Source organism: Cricetulus griseus (assembly GCF_003668045.3).
Source record: "Cricetulus griseus strain 17A/GY chromosome 1 unlocalized genomic scaffold, alternate assembly CriGri-PICRH-1.0 chr1_1, whole genome shotgun sequence".
Taxonomy (NCBI): Eukaryota; Metazoa; Chordata; class Mammalia; order Rodentia; family Cricetidae; genus Cricetulus; species Cricetulus griseus.
The window spans coordinates 184,867,163-184,885,727 of record NW_023276807.1 but is presented as its reverse complement, the minus strand read 5'-3'; the positions used below and the strand labels follow the sequence as shown (position 1 = coordinate 184,885,727).

General features: G+C 40.9%; 1 protein-coding gene across 4 annotated transcripts in view; it reads right to left on the bottom strand.

The window, feature by feature from the left end:
* The window catches only part of Bmpr1a (bone morphogenetic protein receptor type 1A), a 98,311-nt gene extending 79,991 nt beyond the window's left edge, over nt 1-18,320 (bottom strand). The window contains exon 1 of one of the 4 annotated variants that reach the window (XM_027389440.2): nt 18,172-18,320. The gene's annotated coding sequence lies outside the window, so the exon portion shown is untranslated. Of the gene's footprint in view, nt 1-17,171; nt 17,346-18,171 lie in introns of those variants that run through there. The other 3 variants (XM_027389444.2, XM_027389441.2, XM_027389443.2) reach the window with 3 other exon arrangements.
* Between the last annotated feature and the right edge of the window lie 245 nt (nt 18,321-18,565).

Sequence of the window (18,565 nt, the reverse complement as noted above, 5' to 3'; positions counted from 1 at the left end):
TAATATTGTAGCAGCTAACAATTTATTTCTGAATAATGGATTTGAGAGCTTCTTCAGTTTTGTTAGAAGCAAAAATAATTTATTTCATTGAAAGCAAATCAAAGACTAAGGGCCTTGTAACTTTCTTAATATTAGCACCAACATTTGGAATTACCATTTTGAGGATTTTTTTTTTTTAATGTACTTTGGTGCTTTTAATTGCATGTATGCCTATGTGAGAGTGCTGAGTCCCCTGGAACTGGGATTACCAACAGCTGTGAGCTGTCATGTAGTTGCTGGGAATTGATTGATCCCAGGTTCTCTAGAAGAGCAGCCAGCTCTTAACTGCTGAGCCATCTCTCCAGCTCCAATCATTTTGAGGGTTCTTGAGGTTTTTTTTTTTTCATTTTTGGAAATATAAAATTCACATAGCATAAAATTGCCTTTGATAACTATAAGTGTATACACAAAAAGATCACTACTAATTAATTCCAGAACATTTTCACCACCACCACTACTCCCCTCAAAACAAAAATCTTTATAGTCTCACTCAACTTTCCACTGCCAGCACCCCAGTAAGGTATTTTTTCTTCTAATGGTTTGCCTTTTTCTAACATTTTTTATAAATGAATTTATACAATATGTGGTCTTTTGTGAATGACTTATTCGCTCTGCTTTTCTTTTCTTGCAGGGAGCTAGGGTAGGTTAGCTCTGAACTTCCTTTGAAACTGATGATGACTTTGAACTTCTGGTCATACTGCTTCTACCTCTCAAGTACTTGGATGACTGGCATACACTTCCAGACTGGTTTTAGTGGTCTGGAGGTGGAATGCATGGTGCATGCTGGGCAATCACTCTGCCAACTGAGCTACATTCCTAGCCCCTGCCCAATGTTTTCCAAAGTTAATTCATGTTGTAGCATCATGTTGTAGAAAAATGAAAGGTATTTCATTTTTCACAGGTAATGTTTCATTGCCTACAGCAAGATCAAATTCGTTTTTTTAGGTGATGAATATTCAGGTTGTTTCTACCACTTGGCAGTTATGAATGAAGTTGTGGACTTTCGTGAACAATTTTTGTTTTGTTTCATGATAAGCCTTACAATGTAGCCCAGGCCTCAAACTCAAATCCTATGGCTCACATGTAGGTTTCTGTGTTAAATTGTGTTTTGCATTCTCTTGGGTGTATACTTAGAAATGAAACTGCTGGTTACACAGCAATTCTATGTTTAATCTTTTTTTCTTTAAAGAAGTTTGCTACTTGCCAGGTGTGCACACCTCTAGTCACAGCACTTGGGAGGCAAAGACAGGGAAATGCCTCTAAGTTTGAAGCCAGCCTGGTGTACACAGAGAGTTCTAGGGCAGCCAGGGCTACACAGAAATCCTGCCTTGAAAAGCGGAAAGGCAGGGAGGAAGGGAGGGAGAAAGGGAGTTGCTACTGTTTCTAAGGCAGCTAGAACATCTTATATTCCCAAATCATTGTCCAAAGATTCCCATTTCTCCAACTCCTTACTAATACTTAACACCTTTCAAATTACAGATATACTAGTAGGCAAGAAATTGTTTTGATCTCAAATTGTCTAGTGAGTGAATTTTTCAGATCTGACTGATCACCTTTTGGAGACTTATCAGAAAATTTGGCCTGTTTTTAAAAATAGGGTTGTTTTGAAGATGAGCTATTGGTCAGTGTTCTTTATGCATTCTGGGTATTAAGTTCCCTCATCATATACATAATTTGCAAATATTTTTCTCATTCTGTGGGCTCATAGGGTTGAGGAGTTCTCTGAACCTGGATTGGGATGAACAGACAGACACACTTACACACACTTTACTTTCAATAGTCTCTAACTTAAATTCTACGTTTTTTAATTACTTAATTATACACAATAGTATTTTTTTAGTGATTTATTTTTACTTCCAGGTGCTCTGAGAAAACAATTGGTGCTCTTAATCACTGAGCCATCTCTCCTGCCTCCAATACACAACATTAAGCACAGCTGTGACTTGGTAACCAAAGAAATCAGATCATCTCAACCAAGGTCACTGCTACAGATAACTCAGTTTTATTTATAATCATCACCATTAAAATAAGGACAGCTGTAAATCCTACCACTGAGTTATTTAATGAGTTACTGAAAGAACATCAGGGGAATGGATAGACAGATCAATTGGTAATGTGTTTGCCACAAAAGCATGAGGACCTGAGGTCAGTTTGCTAGAACCCACAAGGTTTCTCGATGTAGCTCTGTAGACCAGGCTGGCCTCGAACTCACATACATCTGCCTGCCTCTGCCTCCCCAGTGCTGGGATTTAACTGGTGCACCACCACTGCCTGGCTCCATGCTACAATTTTTTTAAAAGCTAGTTTTGGAGTAATCCCCTTTCCATTTTTCTCAGTGTATTTTTTGGTATTCTTCTAGCAAGACAGTAGGATCTACAGCCTCCAGATTCCAGGCAACTCAGTGATACATGTATCTGATTATAAACTTCTTTTTTCTTTGGGGGGGGGGTTCTAGACAGGGTTTCTCTGTGGCTTTGGAGGCTGTCCTTGAACTAGATTTTGTAGACCAGGCTGATCTCGAACTCACAGAGATCCACCTGCCTCTGCCTTCCGAGTGCTGGGATTAAAGGCTTGCACCACCAATACCCGGTGATTAAAAACTTCTTACAGTTTATTTTTACAGCAGAGTAAGATGTGCACCAGATGGTAGTCGGTTCTCTAGGTGCACTCAGAAAACAACCAGACTTGTTTGCCACTAACCTTCAAACAAGGTGTTATTCTGTAGAAGTAAGCTGGAAACAGGAAGCTTTACAGAGAGAACTCTCTCACCATTCACAACATGTCTGGGATGAGAAACTGCCCAGTAGGCCAAAGATCAGCAGACACATGTAGCAAATATAGCAACTGTTTAAAGTATCAAATTGGCTATTGCTGGTCTATAAGAAACCTCTTATTCACTATATTCATAGCCTACTCACCTAATTAGTAGCTTCTCAGTTGACCATCTTGACTTTTCTTAGGTAGACTGTGTGCCTGGCAAAGCACATTGGTAAATACTATATATTCATGGCAGTCTCCTCAAATGGAAAAAAAAAAAAAAAGTGACACACACACATATTTTTAAAGCAAAGATTTACTCTTAAATTATGTGTATGTGTTCCTGTCAGTATCCATGGAGGCCAGAGGCATCAGATCCCTCCAGAGCTGGAGTTACACGTGGTTGTGAGTTTCCTAACATGCGGAGAATAATAAATAATTGCTACTAACCACTAAGCAATCTCTCCAGCCTTACATTGTTTCTTTAGCTTCTAACATTCCAATAGCTAAAGCCTCTATTAGTAACCCTGTCATCAAAGATGCACTCACTAGGGAATAATACTCATATCTATTTGTTTTTCTTCAACTAAACTGGTCTTCCTTATTAATATAGTGTAAATGATACTATAGACTTCTGAATGTAAAATTATCCTTCAATCCTTGGGCTAGCTTTATTCCACAGATTTAACACACCCGTTTTTGATCACTCCTAGCTTCTATGATGATATATTGCTTATGATTTATTAAAGCCACTGGAGATCAAAATAGCAAGGCAGCCATACTAGTTAGCTATAGAAGCTGGGTACTGGTGGCACACACCTGTAATCCCAGGACTCAGGACTAAAAAGTAGAAGGATCTCCGTTAGTTCAAGGCCACACTGACTACAGTCTTAAAAGAAACAACTCACACAAATGTGTTCTCAGCACCTGGGATCACATGCCTTTAATCCCAGCACTGGGGAGGTGTAAACAGCAGTGATATGGCTGGGCAGAGAAAGGAATAAAAGGAGGAGAAGCAGGAATTCAGAGCCTTTTTGCCTCTGAGGATTTGTGGAGACAGGACTGCCATTTCAGCTGGATAGAGGTAAAATACTGGTTTGACTGCTTTGCTTCTCTGATCTTCAGTTTGAAGCTTGAACCCCAATATCTGTCTCTGAGTCTTATTTTACATGCTACAAGCCTCTCTTTTATTTTTTTCCTTAATTTTGTGTAATGTAAAATTTGTGAATTTATTTTGAAGTCTTATTAAAAAAACAAAAACAAAAACAAAAAAAACCTCCCCTTTTAAAAGGAGTATGCCTGACAACCTTTTCTACCTCTTCCCAGCTACTAGTTACCTAAAGCTTTTCCATGCCTTCTCACATCCCAGTCTGGAATCCTAAAGAAGGGAAAGCAGTATACAATACATCACATGTCAGTACCATGGAAGAGCTCCTGACTGTAATTTCATAAAATATTGATTCAGCACTGAGGATATAAACAGGAAATCTAAATTTAATCCCCTAAAAGTGCTGTTATTTTTAGAAAAAATCTGCATGACTCCTAGGAAATTAAAGCAAACCTAAAGATAAATTAAACATACATTTAAAGGTAAGAATTAACTTATCATAATTACTGATATGAATGTATTTCAGACATACTTTTCTTTTTAGATACGAGTGCCCTGCTGCTCCTGCCAAAGAACCCATGAATGAAGAATGCACAGCTGTCCAGTAGCCGATGGGACTCTGGTCTTCAAGCTAGAGGTTCTACATTTTATCACCACCTGGTTTTCACCTCCCTTAGTTTAGGTTCTACATTCCCACATTTCATTCTACCTTAATCCATTATTACAAAAAAAAAGTCATATTTGAAACAGTTTAATGTGTTTTAAACTTAAAAGCTACAAAGCTCACAAAGGACAAGAATACTGAGAAGGGCCCATGTCAGTAGGATTTGCTGAAGGAAGAGGAGGAAGCAGGAGGATCACGAATTCCAGGCCAACTTGGGCTACACATTTGCTGGGTGGTGGTGGTCCACACCTTTGAGGAAGCAGGAGGATCACGAATTCCAGGCCAACTTGGGCTACACATTTGCTGGGTGGTGGTGGTCCACACCTTTAATTCCATCACTGAGAGGCAGAGGCAGGGGTTCAAGGCCAGCCTTGTACAGACTATATTCCAGGACAGCCAGAGTGATTATACAAAGAAACCCTGTCTTGAAGGGGGAAAAAAATGTAGGGGAGGACATAACTGCATATATAACTCACAGTTACATCTTCAAAACTTTGTATTTGGACACTATCACTTACTTTGAAGTTTCTTACATTTTAGGTTCAAGCACCAAGAGTTTACTCAAAATCTTAAGTTATGGCAGCAACATGAGATGATGATTTCAACTTACAGTATCTATATTGGTATTTACAAATGTTATTTGAGTAGTATGCATAAGAAATTTTAATTTTTTTCTCTTTAATTTTTTTCAGCTCTGTAGACCAGGCTGGCCTCAAATTCACAGAGATTGCCTGCCTCCCAAGTGCTGAGATTAAAGACATGGGCCACCACTCCTCAGCTTTGATTTGCTTTTTAAATTAAACATTTTCCATGGGAACCTACTACTGTAGGGGCTTCCTAAAATACATATATATAATACATACAGATATATAAATTGTATTTAAATAGTTAGTTATCATTTAATGGGGGAGGATAATGACCCAACTAGACGTCAAATGCTATCAAATAAAACTCCCAGGATCAGGAAGAATGGGTTAGTCTTTTGGAGTTGTTAGCTAAAGGGGATCCTATGGATCACCCCCAACACTCTTTACAGGCTATTGCCAATGCTATTAGTTCCTCTCCACAATGCCAGTAAGACCCTATTGCTGAAAACATCATACACTTATCTAACATGGAGAAATACAGCTGGTGCTCAACTAGAAGCTTCACTCCTGAGGACTAGTTCACAATGCTCAAAGCTACTCCACATGCTACTACAGGAGTAGCTACAAATCCTACACTATCAATCTGGCTCAAAATACACACACAGGTGCAATGGTAGCACACATGTTACTTGAGTACCCAACTACCTTTTGATTGGATTTAAGCCTAATCCATGAGACAGAACCCTTATGTGACACTGTTAATAAGACCAAGAACCTCAGACTAGAGAGGTCACAGGTCCTAGGGGAAAACTTACTACTACTATTATTTTGCTAAAATATCATACCAATAAAAGGACTCCTAGCTGGGCGTTGGTGGCGAACGCCGTTAATCCCAGCACTTGGGAGGCAGAGACAGGCGGATCTCTGAGTTCGAGGCCAGCCTGGTCTCCAGAGCGAGTGCCAGGATAGGCTCCAAAGCTACACAGAGAAATCCTGTCTCCAAAAAAAAAAAAAAAAAAAAAAGACAAAAAGACTCCTAAAGACATTTTGCTATAACCCTAGATCAGTGCACTGCTGAACCCTCATCAGAGAAGCATCCTGCACTAACACAAAGACTCACAAGTGAACATGAAGAGAATGAGAGACTGTGAAGCACCCAGCCCTAAATGGCTCCATATTACACCCCTCTCCTCAAGGCTCGGGAATCTATGCAGAAAAGGCAAAATAAATGATTTAAAAGCTAAGAGAAGTGGAAAACTCCAAGCATTTTCAGAACAACAGGAGTGGTGCACATAAGAACTCAAAGCCTGTGACAGGAAGCACAAGACCTGCACAAGTTCAAACCAGATAAAATCTCAGCATGAAGAAGGGGAAGTGGGCACAGAATCTTACCCCTAAGAAGCTACTTGCAACTGATGGTGGCCAGGCGGGTGAGGAAAAATCTGTAATCTTCAACGAGTGACACTGGATATATTAACTATACTCCAAGGCAGGCCCCATGCTCAGGAATAGTTGGCCAACACAAAACAACTCCATTTTTGTTGTTATTGTTTGTTTGCTTTAGGGATTTTTGTGGGTGTTTTTTTTTTATTGTTTCTTTTTTTAAGAGAAAAATAGGAAGGGAAATCTGGGATTTAGGGTAAAAAATAAAAAAATATATTGTATGACAAATTTTAAAAATAAATAAAATTTTAGGAGCTGAAGAGATGGCAAGTATTGTTCTTGCTAAGGACCTAAGTTCAATTCCCAGCACCCATATCAGGTAGCTCACAACTACATATAACTCCAGCCACAGGGGGATTTGAGACCTCTGGCCTCCACAGGTACCTGTACTTATGTGGGCATACCCACACAAGCATACACATAATTAAAAATAATAAAAATAAATTTCTTTTAAAAACACAAAAGTTATTTTCCTGACAAATATTTATCTTCATTAACGTTTATTAAGCTTCTATATAAAGGCAGGCTAAATGCTCCATGTTGCCCTCACAACCCTGTGAGGATTGTTACTGTTCGTACTGTAAGACTTTAGAGTTTGGGCTGAAGGCAATAAACCTGGTAAGCAGAGTATAAAGTACACAGCACAATAAACATAAATGACTAAACATACAGGCTCAGAGATTACATTGACTGGTTTTCCAAAGGACTGGGGGGCGGGGGTGTCAATTCTCAGCATCCATATGGCATGTCAAAATGGGCAGTAACTCCACTTCCAGGAAATCTGACATTTTCTTCTGGACTCTGTGGTCACCAGGCATACACATGGTACACAGACATACATGCATGCAAAACATCCATACCCATAAAAAAACAACTAAACATATAAATAAGCCAAGTCTTTTTTTAATTTTAGTATCTGGGTATTCAGATTAATGAAAAGTCACTGTAATCATTATCAAGATTGATTTGTTTCTATTTTTTTTATTTTGTTTTTGATATTTGTTTTGTTTGTTTGGGTATTTTTCGGGACAGGGTTTCTCAGTGTTGCCCTGGCTATCCTGAAACTCACTTTGTAGATCAGGCTGGTCTTGAACTCTCAAAGATCCACCTGCTTCTGCCACTCAAGTGCTAGTATTAAAGAAATCAGTCAGGGTAGGGCATGGTGGTACAATCCTTTAATCCCAGCACTCAGGAGGCAGAGGCAGGCAGATCTCTTTGAGTTTCAGGCCAGCCAAAGCTACACAGTGAGATCCTGTCGAAGGAAGGAAGGAAAGGAGGAAGGAAGGAAGGAAGGAAGGAAGGAAGGAAGGAAGGAAGGAAGGAAGGAAGGGCAAGCCAGCCATGGATGGTAGTCCGAGCTTGTAGCCCCAGCCACTCAGGAAGTTGAGAATTGAGGCCATGTTGAGCTACATTTTCAATTTGAGGACAGCTTGAATTACATAGCAAGACTCTATCTCAGAAAGAAAGAAAGAAAGAAAGAGAGAGAGAGGGGGGGATGGATGGAGGGAGGGAGGGAGGGGGGAGGGAGGGGGAGGGAGAATGGAAGGAAGGAAGGATGGAAGGAAGGAAGGAAGGAATTTCTTTGTGTAAAAATTAAACTTAGGGGTCAGCAAGCTAGTTCAAGAGTAAAGGCATCGACTGTACAACTGGAGTTCAGTCCCTGGGACCCACATGGTGCAAGGAGCTTATCAAGTCCTTCAAACTGTCCTCTGACCTCCATATATACACACATACATGCACACACAAAATAAAAAAGAACTGTAAAATATTTAATTTAGCAAAGTGTGGCCACTTTAATGCCAGTATTCAGGAGGCAGAGGCAGGCAGATCGCTGAGTTCAAAACCAGCCTGGTCCACATAGCAAGTTCCAGGCTTAAAAAGGGGTGGGTGGGGGTGGCTAGAAAGATGGTTCAGTCAGGCAGTGGTAGAGCTTGCCTTTAATCCCAGCACTTGGGAGGCAGAGGCAGGCGGACCTCTGTGAGTTTGAGGCCAGCCTGGTCTACAGAGTGAGTTCCAGGACAGCCCAGGCTACACAGACACACCCTGTCTTGAAAAACCAAAAGGGAAGGAGGGAGCGAGGGAGGCAGGCAAGCAGTTCAGTGGTTAGGAGCATTAACTGTTCTTCAGGGGACTATGATTCAGTTCTCAACACCAGCATGGCAGGTCACAAAGGTCAGTAACTCCAGTCTTGGGATGATGCCCTCTTCTGGCCTCTGTGAGCGGTACACACACATGGCACAGACATACAATACATTCAGACAAACACTCACACATGAAATATAATAAAATTCAAAAAAACTTTAACTTAAATGAATGGCTTTGCCATTCTTCCTCATTTTTGTGATCAGAAGAACCTGGGACAAACCATTTACTCTTTCATGTAAACTGATAACAATGCTATGAAAATAATTTTAAGAAGAACAAAGACTGGGGGCTGCAGACATGGTTTAGCAGTTAAGAGCAATGGCTACTCTTCCGGAGAACCCAGGTTCAATTCCAAGCACCTACATGGCCCCTCACAACTGCCTGTAACTTCAATTCCAGGCACACTCACACATAAATACATGCAGACAAAACACTAATGCACATAAAATAAAAATTTTAATTAAAATTTTTTAAATTTATCACTACAGCTGCAGGAATATATATGCAGGGATGGGATAAGTATGTAGAGAAGTACATCTAATAGTATATTCAATCTCACTTAACAAATCTTTAATTTTGGAGAACAGATTTTAGAAAATTCAGTTTAGAGCAATTTTACTCATGCTTAAAGCATTTTTATATATTTTTAAATAATACTATTTTTAAGTATGTTTTAGAGAAACCTCACTTTGTTTATCTTTACCCAGATGCTGGGGTAAGGATGAATCTAGCCATTACTGAACAGAAAAAGATTGTCCTCTATTCTCTTTAGGTTCCACAACTAGAGCCTAAGAGTTAAACACACACACACACACACACACACACACACACACACACACACACACACACACACTGTCATAAGAATTTGGAGCAATCTATCTTACCAAGGAAGCCCAAGTAACACAAAGAGCGTAAAAACAAGTAAATTTTAGGAACAACAAGTGGTGATTCGGAGGCAGACAGAGAGATGGTAGATTTGTAGCAGTGTCTATTTATGTGTGGTGACAAATTCTCTCTAGTAAGACTCAATCTTCCCAGGTTTCAAAATTCCAAAAGAAGGAGCTTTGTGAAGAGCTTATGAATGACTAGTGAGCTCTCTTGGAAAGCTCTGCTTTAGGCAAGTAAGGAATTTGGGACAAAATTCTATTTGCAAATGCCTTCAGGTCAAAATAATTTTCATGACATAGACACAGAAGCATACTTTGGACCCTGTTGCCGTTAACACACACAAACGTGTGCACTTTCATTTTATAAAATATTTCAGTTCCACTGTTAGCAATACAAAATAGTTTAGGGCAAAATTCACCCACCAAGAAGTTTATGACAAATTCAGAGCATAAGCTAATCCTCAGAACAGCAAAGAAATTTTGTCACAGGAGTAACTTTTTCAGATGGCAGATTAGAAAAGTAAAAACAGACTTATACTTGCCCCGGGGAAGAATACACACAAACATTGTTAGTTGGGATGTAAGTTGTAAAGCTTTGACAGGGCAAACAGGTACTTTCTATTAAGTTTGTGCACGTTCTCTTAGAGTAGATACATTTGTAAGAATTTATCCTACAAAGTAGTTTCACAGAGTAAAACAGCACTATTTATAATTCAAAAGAAAAAAAACTGGAAACAATCTTACTGTTAATGAATCGGGGACTGGTAATGGTGAACACCTACATGCAGTCATACCACTCAGGACACAGACAGGAGGATAGGCACTGTTAAACAGCAAGGCCCTGTCTCAAAAGCAAGTAAGACTCAAGTGTATCCATAAAATGGAATACCAATTATTTTAAAAGAATGAAAATCAAAATGTGCTCACACAAAATTACTGCTCATATAGCCAATGAAAACACAAAGTTTTTTTTTTTTATGACCTATTTTTGGATAGGGAAGAGAACGGATGGAAGAAATAAAGACAATGGAAAAGAAAGATTAAACTAATCCCTATGCCTGTATCAGTAGTAATGGGAGGTGAGGATTACAGAACTTCTGCTAACTGGAAAAAAAGGAGGGGTTAAAAAAAAATCCAAGTGCAATAGTATACACCTGTAATCCCAGCATTCAGGAAGCTGAGCCAAGAGACTGTGAGTTCAGAGTTCAAGGCTACTGTGAGCAACACAGGGAGACTGCCAAAAAAAATAAAACAACAACAAAAACCCACTAAATAAAAATTTCCTTAACCCAGTGAATTCAAAGTAGTATTTCAATGTGTAATCAACATTTGGAAAGCACAGGTATTTTACATTTTTGCACTATTAGAATAGCTGTGTAATTTAATTTACACCATGACAAATTTCAGACTAGCCACATTTCAAATGCTGCATGTAGTAGGGGTACTGCAGTGATCAATACAGATCCAAAGATTTAGAATGCTCCAGAAAGGTGTATTTAGGCAACTTAGGCTAACAACAAGGTAGTAAGTATGAAGCAAACACTGCAGCAAATGCAGCCTGGGCCAGAAAAAGACAGTCTCAGAGGATTTAGATTTTATATTGTAATAAGAATGCCCCCTCCCAATTTAACAAACACAAATGATGAGGCTTATTTTGGTAATATGTTAGTAATCTTTTTTCTTTTCTTTCCTCTTCTCTTCTTTTCTTTCAAGACAAGATTCTCAGTGTGTAGCCCTGGCTGTATTGGAGCTTAATTTGTAGACCAGGCTGACCTTGACGCCACCATACTAGGTGCCATTCCCTTTCTTACTTGCAAACATTGCCAGCTAAAAGAGCGGGTTTCTGGCAAGTCAGGAATCCAGCAATGCCATCAGGACCCAAAGCACAATATGACCTGAAGTGTCAGCAACTGCTCTGCATGGAACTCATGGACTTTTTTTCTTCCTTTAGTTTTATTTGAAAGAGCAGTGCACAACTTGTAGGACTAGGTTCTCTCCCTCCAGCACATGGACACCTGGCATAGAACTCAGGTTCCCCTTAAGATGAACCCTCTTCCTTCCTTTCTCTGCAGTAAGAAAAAGACCTGAAAGGTCACATGTTTTCTTTCCCTTTTAAGACAGATGCTAGTAGTTTTGTGTGATATCCAAGGATGCATAGCCACTTTGCAGTAGAAACAGTACTAGACATTTTCCATCAAATTGGAAGCCCAAAGTTATCATTCTTACTGCTTTTGGGGGGTAGTTTTTCATAGTTCCTAGATTATCCATACTGGATGTATTGCTCTCATAATTTAAAAAACAGAAACAAAAATGTTTGCTTTTAAAACAAACATCCTCCCTCTTACTCTACATGCCACATTCTAAAACACTTTTGTTCTAAACAGCCAGAGTTCCTTGGTCACAGGAACTGACAATGTCAGTCTTCTCTATTCAGGCCTTAAATTGTTATTGCTTGAGATTTTTACTGAATATACCAGGAGACCCTGGGAAGAAGTTCACAGAATAACCAGAAAATTGTTCCAAAAATTATTTTGTTGTATTTTCTTTAGATTCTAAAAGAATGACCTTTAGAAGGCTAAGAGCCAAAGTGGATTTACCCTTATCATCTTTTGAGAAAAACTACCACCTGCCTATCCCACATGGTTCTACAAAGGCCACTACAGATGGTGTTTAAAAGCTCAGTGCCCAAGTGGGTATGGAAGGAAGGCACAGACACCAATGGCACATCATCCTTCAAGTACATGCATAAGAGATTTATACCATTAGAAAAGGTTTCCTTCCCCTCTGAATCCACAGCAGTCAGGTACAGGTAAGCCCTCCGCTGCCAAATCAATGCCTTGGCCAAAAATGAACCCCAAGATGTGAGAAACAGAGAAGACAGAACCCCAATTCCACCACTAGATCCAGTCACACTTATTTCTAGTTGTTTATTTTAATATAGTGGGGCTTTTCTTCTCTTACAGTCAAACTGCAAGCAAGTCACTTATGAGAACCACCCAATCAATCCTGAGGTTAAAATATACAATCTATTTGATAATCCCTCCAGATGGTCTTCCTCCAGCCCTCCAGATTCCTTCCTCTGTGGAATTCCAGGTCCATATATACAATTGCCAAAAATATCCTTTAAAAAAAAAAATGTATGTATGTATGTATGTGGTAGAGATTGAACCCAGGACTTCATACCTCACAAGTATGCACTCTACCACTAAGCTGCAACCTGGGTCCCCAAAACCTCTACTTGGTTGTTTAAAGGATGTTTTAAACTCCTTAGATAAAAAAATGCACTACTTGGTGCCAGTAAGGTGGCTCAGTGAGTAAATGTGCTTGCCACCAAGCCTACCCATTGGAGTTCAATGACCAGAATCCACATTGTAGAGAGAATTGGGGCACATGTGAGCCCACACAGGTACACAATCAATCAATCAATGCAAAAAATACACTATTTTTTTCCCATAGACCAGCCCTTCCTCCAGCTTTTTTTCATCTCAGTCATCAATTCAAATCACTCTGTTTCCCCAGTTAGAAACTTGGGCATCAGCCTTAACCAAATCCCATCCATCCTTTCTCATCTGTACCAGATTCCCAGTCCTTAAAAAAAGTATAATTGGGGGCTGGGCAATGGAAGTGCATGCATTTAATCCCAGCAGTTAGGAGGCAGAGGCAGGCAGATCTCTATGAGAACAAGGCCAGTCTGAGCTATAAAGAGAAACCTTGTCTCGAAAAACAAAACAACAACAAAATATTAGTTGAAAAAATTAACACAAATTAAAATAATTGTTTAATTAAAAAAATCAAAGACATTTTTACATTTACTTGCTTTTGGTTTGTTTGGGGTTTTTTTGTTTTTTTTTTTTTACAGACTATCTAGTAGTCCAGGCTGGTCTTGAACTTCAGATCCCTCTCTGCCTCCATCTCCAAAATGCTGGGCTTTTAAGTGTGCACAACTATACCTGGCTTATAATTTACTTTGAGAAACTAAGTACAAGCCGGGTACAATGGCAGGCAGCTGGATTCCCAGCTACTGGAAGGAAGATTATTTATCCCAGGAATCTGTGTCCAGCCTGAGCAATACAACAAAGACCTTGTTCCTTAACAAGAACAGAACAGCATACAGTAGATTCTCCTTTACCATGGGATTCCACCAACCTCAGACTAGACCAGAAAAGAGAGAAATATAGAAATTAAAGTAGAAGAGGGGCAACTACATGAAAACCAAATAAAATATTTTATTCCTCCATGACTGGCACTGTTAACAGGGCCAAGAAACTGTGGGCCCTAGAGGAGAACTTAAGAACTTAGTACCAATATTTTGCTAAATAGACATAGTACTAAAATGATTACTAATGGCATATTGCTTTACCCATAGATCAGACCATCTCTCAATCATCATCAGAGAAGATGGCAATCAACACAGAGCCCCTTGACCCGTGAATATGCAGAGAAGAGATTCAACATCAAGGGAACCAACATATCACACCCCTCCAGAAAGGTTCAAGGATCTTCTTGTAAAAGTCAATGAACAGGAAAACTGAGGTGGTGTACAACTGCAAGGAAACAGTGTCTTCTGGACACAACAGGGAACTTGCACATAGAAACTCACAGTGGCTATGACAGCACGCACAAGACCTGTACAAACTCAAACCAGACAAAATCCCAGCATGGGGGTGAGGGGTAGGCATGAAATCCCACCAGTAGCTGAGGAGCTATTGGCATTTGATGGTTGCTAAGAGAGGGAGTCACTTTTATTTAATGGTGTGATTCCTGGTAGACTAATAACTCAGGGAAGGCCTGACTTCCAAGGGTAGCTGAGCAACACAAACTGAATGATGAGTTTATTTTTTAAAAAATGTTTAGGCTGGGCAGTGGTGGCACACATCTTTAATCCTAGCACCTGGGAAGCAGAGGCAGCAGATCTGAGTTAAAAGCCAGCATAGTCTACAGATCAAGGTCCAGGACAGCCAGGGCTACTACACAGAGAAACCCTGTTTCGAAAAACAACAACAAAAAATTGTTTTAAAAAAGAAAACTCGAAGTTGGATGGATAGGGAGATTAGGGTGGAGGATAGATCTGGGGGCTTGATGGATGAATACAACCAAAATACACTATGAAATTCATGAATTAATAAAAAATCATTTTTAATACAAAAATTATTTCTGGAAACCTCAAGAAATAAATTCCTGGGATAAAAGAAATATATGAAACCCAGGGCTAAAGTGATGGCTCAGAAAATAAGAGCTCTTGCTGTTCTCGAAGAGGAACAAAGTTTGCTTCCCAGGCAGACTTTGCATGGCTCACAACTGTCTGAAACTCTAGCTCCAGGGAAACCAACACCCTCTTCTGACTTCCCTGGACACACACATTCACAAGCACATACAAACCCACACAAAGACATACATGTATACAACTAATTAAAAATAAAAACAAATCTTAAAAAAATACGAAGCTCTAAAATTCACAGAAGAAATAGACATTTTACCAAACCAATAAAATATTAAATAAATTGAAGAATTGAAGAGTCTTCTCCAGAAAAAAAAAAGATCTAGGCCTAAATGGTTTTGTGTGTGTGTGTGTGTGTGTGTGTGTGTGTGTGTCTGTGTATTATATAAATGGTCATATACACACACATATACATACATACACACTACATACTATATATATATATATATATATATATATATATATAATATAATGTCAGTCATTCAAGGGCAATAATCCCAGTTCAAACTGCTCCTGAAAAGACAGCAAGAAGGAAAGCTACCCAATTATTCTATAACCACTATAATCCCAATACCAGCACAAACTAAGACTTGTATCAGAGTTGGCAGGAATACAAAGAAGAGTCACAGTATCAGGAACAAAAGCAGGATCTACAGATGTTGGCTACAGACTAGACTCAAGAAGGACTGGGGAGAGAATTGGGCTTGATCCATTAACAGGGATAGGTAGCACTATAAGCCAACCACTAAGGAAGAGTTCATCTGAACTAGACTACCAGGTACAGTTTTTTACATAAAGCAGGCAGAAGGCCTCAAGTTCAGAAGGCAGATCAGGATTTGAAAAATAACCAGACAGAAAAAAATCTGAACAGTAATTCATGGGAGGTCCAACCAAATGGCTCAGCAGGTAAAGAAAGGTGCCTGCCACCAACCAAGCCTGATGACATGAACTCTCAGAACACACATGGTGGAAGGAAAGACTCACTTCTGCAAGCTGCACTCTGACCTCCACGAGTGTGGCAGCATACACACAGAAATAAGTGAAATAATTCAAGGGACTTAGAAATATTTTTAAAAACTGATGTGAAAAGTGAAACCTGGAAAACATTGAGAATAATTAGGAGAAAGGAGTAAGAACAGAGGTAAAAAGAGGGCATAAAAAGAATAAAGCCACCATGTCACAGAAGCCCCCTTTTCACCTAATTTCACAACTGTGTCAGAATGCAAAATAACATTTTAGGGAGGTCTTCCTAGATTCAGCAACACCAGCACCAGGTCAGGTCTCCACTTTAAGCTTTTATAATACCCTACACTTTAATTATCATCACAATTACACTTAATTATATAGAACTCAGCCTTCCACATGTCTCCCCCACTAGACTTGAAGCTCCAGGATAGTATGTGTGGTTGCCCCCCCCCCTTAGTGTATCAGAAAACAGTACATATTCCTCTGATGAAACATATAGGTGAGTGAACAGCAAGGATCCGGTTTAAGGATCCTACACTGGGAGTGTAGCTCAGTTGCAGGGGGGCTTCCCTAGCAGATACTTCCTCAGAACAGTGCTTGGATCTGATTAGGCTATATAGTTCCTTCCTGAATGTGAAATCCTGTCAACACAGCGTCAAGTCAATGGATGGTCACCAGTGCCCAAGGAGGAAAAGTAAGTCTACTCCTGGCAGTCTCTCCGGGAGGGATTATAGATGACTGTATTTTAATTTTACTTCAATTTTGCTCAATTTTGCAATTTCTCTTTAACGACCATGTATTACTTTTATAAGACTAGCAAAACTATATAAAAGTTTTTGTAAATTAAAGGATCCTAAGTACATGTGTACTTTTTTTTAAAACCCCAAAATACCAGCCAATTCTACATAGCCAATTCGAGGCCTGCCTGAGCTATATAGTGAAACTAGGTATTAAAACAACAACAAACGAAACAAGACAACAGAGATCATGTTCCAATAGGTAGGAAAAGGGGATGATTCAAGGTGTTAACTAGTAAAGTGGGTGGGATCCTCTAGAAGGATAGTAGATTGAGAAGGAATCCAAAGCAAAGAGCACTGGATGCTTCACTCTTAAAGGGTAAGGAGAAATGAAGGCAGTTAGAAAGGTTTGAAAGGGCTCCACCGAAAATGTGAGGAGGGAAGATATAAACAACAGAGTATCGGTTAAATTAAAAAACGCATTCCAAATTTAAATCTGCCTTCCATAAACTCTTGAGTTCCTACAAAAGTGTTCGTATTTTAGTTCTGACTTTAAAAAGTTATGATAAATTTCAACATCTTTTTAGTTCAACTGAGAGCAGTGATAAGGATTAAGTTACCTTTTCCTTTATCTCCAAGTTTAATTCCCCTCACTAGCAAACACAAGTCGTTCACAGTTGAAGCAACGCGGGATTTCATGCATAACTGGAAAACGCTCTAAGTCTTTGCACAATTTGCTTTTGTAAGAGGGCCATACCCTTGAATACGACGTCCCTGAGTCCAATCCCAGCACACTTATCTAAGTTATTTAACCTCTGCGTCTCGGTTTCCTCCTCTAAAACAACAAAGAGTACAATAATCAGGGTTATCTTAAGAAGTAAGTGACATGACGCGAATGCTAAGCTCGCATCATGTCCTCAGAACAGTTTGTAAACGGTTTAAAAAGAAAACCCGCAGCCCCTTAACCAAATGAAAAGATCGATCGACACCACACGGAGTCTTACAAGTCACAAAACGCCAGGCACTAATACACAACGTATTATTTTTCTTCCCTGACCCGCTTTTTTTCTTTCTTTCTTTCTTCTTTTTCTTTGCCAAATCTTTCCGCTAGGAGTCTAGAAAGGGAGGGGGATGTACACGCAATCCAGCACAAAGTTTTCCTAAATCGAAGTGCAGAATCACAACAGACATGGCAGCGGAGGCCGCTCAGAACAACAGGTGAACCAACTCGCAGGGACCGAGGGAGAAACCCGGCGCCTTCCCGCAACCAAGTTGGGAAGACGGGCCGAGCAGTTAGTCCGGCCTCCATCCCCGCACCGAACACGTTTCGTTCTCTCTCTCTCTCTCTTTTTTTTTCTAGCAAAGAGTCCGGAAACCCAGCCCCAGACTCAGCGGCGCAGCTCTGGAGCGGGAGCAGAGCGCCGTTCCCATTTAAGGACTCCAGAAGCGTCCACCGAGTGGTGGGAATGCGAACAAAAGGGGCGAGCGCGGGCAGGCGGGCCGGGCCGCGGGGCCGGGGTCTCCCGCAGGGACCGCTGAGGCGCGTCGCGGCCTCCCCCGCGCCGCCACCGTAGCCCCAAACTTCGCCGGCCTCCCGCACTCCGCAACCCGCCAACTCACCGGGATCCCGAGAAACTCATCCTCCAGCGCTCGGCGCAGGCGGGCACGGACAGCCGCGGGGCGGCGGGGCCCGGCTCGGCCTCCGCCCTCGGCGCGCAGCGGCCGGGCCCTGTCGCCCCTCGCGCGGCCGTGCGGTCCTCGTCTCGCGCGGGAGCTCGAACCTCCCACCCTCCCTCCCTCCTCCCTTCCCTCCGCCCTCCTCCCCGCGCGGCCGGCGAGCAGATTCCAATCTCTGCCGCCTCAGCCGCGGAGGACGCAAGCTCTCGGAGGGGGGGGAGGGCGGCGCGTGGGGGAGGGGCGGCCTGGGCGAGAGGCGCCGGCGCGCGCGCACTGGGGAGGGCCCCGCCAGCTCTGCGCGCACCCGCCCCGGGGCGCCGGACCCGCCCCGGACACG